The sequence below is a fragment of the Trachinotus anak genome, unplaced genomic scaffold (assembly GCF_046630095.1).
Source record: "Trachinotus anak isolate AG129_WGS33_773 ecotype Australia unplaced genomic scaffold, CSIRO_AGI_Tana_v1 ptg000032l, whole genome shotgun sequence".
NCBI classification, from domain to species: Eukaryota; Metazoa; Chordata; class Actinopteri; order Carangiformes; family Carangidae; genus Trachinotus; species Trachinotus anak.
The window spans coordinates 13792501-13795801 of record NW_027273883.1 but is presented as its reverse complement, the minus strand read 5'-3'; the positions used below and the strand labels follow the sequence as shown (position 1 = coordinate 13795801).

The following is a 3301-nucleotide window of genomic DNA, read 5'->3' as shown; positions in this document are numbered from 1 at the left end:
AAGGATGTCAGATACAGGAGCCGCTTTTCACATCCTGTTTTTGTAGGCAGTGAAATATTCCAAACTTTGAGGTCATCGTCACGTGAGAGACAATGACCTCAAATTTAAAAACAGACATTTATCACATGCAGGAGGAGAAAATCAGCCTCTTCCCTGAGGTGACGCTGTTCAAAATCTTCTTTTTTTGATTAAAACAGGATAAACTAGGCCTTTTAGCCACCATATAATGCCAGAGAGTTCTTTACTCATACTTACTACTTAACAACCAATGCAAAAAGGTGAACGACAAGGATCTTTATTTTACTTGGACATAGCTAGGATTTGCTTACCAATTAGGGCAGCTCACTATCATTTTGAACAGAGATTCTGTCTCCATTTTCTTTCCTTTTCTCATATAAAAGAATCAGCTTGAGTACAGAAAGCGCTGGTTAAAATTCCTTGCTTGTAAAATGTGGAGCAGCAGCTTCCCCGAGGGTCATATACAGTATGGCTGCAAATGAAGCTTTGCCCACTTTGCATCAAACAAGATAAACTGTGGGGTATACTCTCTGATGAATTATAGTGGGTGATTTATGAGTAGACCTATATTTATTTTGACTTGGCCCTTGCTATGATTTGTGTTCAGTTATTAGCCCATATATTAGCCTATTCTTTTACCTAAGCAGTTGATCTGAGGCTATATTACTCTCTTCTTGTACAGCCTTTCTGTCAAACTGTTTAATTAATAATGCATAAATACATATATTTAATGTGCCCAGTGGCTCCTTCAAGATCCTGGAATTCACTTTTGCCTGAACCGCTGGCCAAGACTAATTTATCTTGGTGCACGATGCAGCTCAGGACACGTTTGAATGTAGCTGTAATACTTTTGGGAGTATGTAAAACAGGATGGGATCAGTTATTGAATTTCTTCCGGGTTGAGGTAGCGAAGGGAGGGATGAGCAGTGATGCTGCCTGTGTTTGCTCCGCACATCAGCAGCCAAGCTCCTCTCCCTCAGTCAGACAGACCGAGGCAGAGGCAGCACGTCCGTCCGTAGAGAGAGGGAGCTCACACGGCACAGCGTCGCTGCCGACCGAGCGGTCACATTCGCGGTCTCTCCGAATGGATGTCTCCTCTCACGCCGCCTTCTGACACCGGACTGTGCTCTTGTGTCTGCGTTCAACGTGAGAAACACTACATTCCCGACTCGGTTTTTGAGATATCTGGTTTGTCTCGACGACACGGAGAGGACCACACTCCCCCCCCCCCCCCCCCCCAACCTCCCTCCCTCACTCCCTCCCTCCCTCCTTCCTTACCATCACCGTTAGCTCGCTAAGCTAGCTAGCTAGCTAACTTAGCTGTGACACTTTGAACCGTGTCGGCGTCCGTTTTCTGCCTCGGATCTAGCCTGCGGTCTCTTACGCCACAGCGGTGGATTGGGGTGCCCTGTCTCTCGAGGTAAGCGAACAATATACGTGTGAAGAAATCTTGTACAGTTGTTGTTTTCTCTGGCCACAATTTCCAACCGCAGGCTTGTTTCTGGCCGGTGAGGCAGTAACGTTATCTGGGAGCAGCGGACTGGCGCTATGGCAGAGTGGCTCTTGTTGACAGAAGCAGCCAAGCAACGGAGATGTGATGGGACTCACCGTTAAACACACAAATTGTCACTTTACGTCGCGGTTAAGTGGCCGGCAGCCGCTGTCCCACAACCACTCCGAAACACGCTTCAAGAAAGAATACCTGCTTTTTCGACAGTGAAGCTCATAAATACTTTTATAGTCATCAAATGTTAGCGCTCACTCTTGACTGTCGATTTGTGTTGAATCGGCCACTGGCAGATTAACATTATCTCTCACTTGCCGCATTTGACTGCAGCCAGTTTTCCTTATGGTTTATTTAAATTGAGAGTGTGTTGAGACAGTTAACAGATAGCCCGCCTTAGACTTAACGGCCAGGATAGCACTCATGCAAAGCTTTATGAAGCAGTTCATGTTTAAAGTTGACCTTAATGGTTATAATGGACTGTAGATGTAGTCCTCCTTCTCTGTCTCTGTCTCTCTCTCTCTCTCTCTCTCTGAACATTTCAAAGCTCCAGTGTTGCATCACAACCTGGAAAGATGAGCTGTACACTAGGAATTTAACCCCTGGTTGGTACTTGTTGTGTCCCGTGTGTCCTGATAAAGGTCAGATGATTTAGTTTAGCTCTATGCAAATAGGGAGAAAAAAAGACTAGTGACCACAATTAACCTCTTTCCTTCCCTGTTGGACTGCAGATTTTTAGGGCCCTCCTCCTCCTCCTCCTCCTCCTCCTCCCCCTGATCCTGCTCCTGCTCTGTTTAACACAGGATGATCACGTTTCATCTAATTCAATCATTAACAGACATTTTATATGATTTGGTTGAGGCATGTGGTGCCTGACCTGTGTGAGTCTGTCTACGTGGAGGAGACGCTCACCGAGTGAGTGAACGAAGAGAGAATGAGCGTGCATGAGTGAGTCTGCATTAACAATGCTGTAATTATCTCCAGAGATAGGAAAATGGATTCACTATCAATCCTGCAAGAGGTGGCAGTGGCTGAGCAGAGCAGATGAAGATGTAGGATTGACAGGGAACCAGTTAAATTTATCTGTCATTTTCCCTAAAAGGAGAGAAAAGAGGAGCATGTATTATTTATCCCCAGTGTGTGTGGCGTTGCTTGTGCATGTGCCGTAGGAGAATAGGGTGCTGTACCCTTGTGCTACCTGTAGCATTGGTTCTTGGGTGCCTGAACATGAGTTGATGACCTTGATCATGTTTTGAGCGCGAATATCTGCGTGCTACAGCTAAACCACATAAAAGAGGCAATGGTATGACTATGTAGGGCATGATGGCAATTATGCAGTATTTGCATTCAGTACATGTGGCTTGCAAGTTCTCAGCACATGCAGTTTCCTGACCTGTGTCGTATGTGTCACGTTTAGGACCTTGCCTCGGAGCTAAATTTCTGAACTCAGCCCTGTGTAAAGGCATGAGTGTCTACCACTGAAAGGAAATGAATCATGTTCCTTATTTCAAGGCCGTGGAGTCGGCATGATGCGTTTCCTGACCTGTGTGTGTTGACTGTGTGGTCAGTCCTCAGCAGATGTGCCAGTTGTAGTGTATGTGCACATCTTTTTCCAAATGTGCCACTGGAAGCGATCATTCTATTAGAGGCAAATATTTGGATTATGATCAAATCTAAGAAGTGAATGACATCAATCAGGGCTGTCAACATATTTAAGGAAAAAAATGTGTGTGTGCATGTGTTGGTAATACAGGTGGTTATAATCATAATAATAGCACG

General features: G+C 45.2%; 1 protein-coding gene across 1 annotated transcript in view; it reads left to right on the top strand.

The window, feature by feature from the left end:
* Positions 1-650: 650 nt before the first annotated feature.
* The window catches only part of galnt1 (UDP-N-acetyl-alpha-D-galactosamine:polypeptide N-acetylgalactosaminyltransferase 1), a 38653-nt gene continuing 36002 nt past the window's right edge, over positions 651-3301 (top strand). The window contains exon 1 of the mRNA XM_071470470.1: positions 651-1438. The gene's annotated coding sequence lies outside the window, so the exon portion shown is untranslated. The remainder of the gene's footprint in view (positions 1439-3301) is intronic.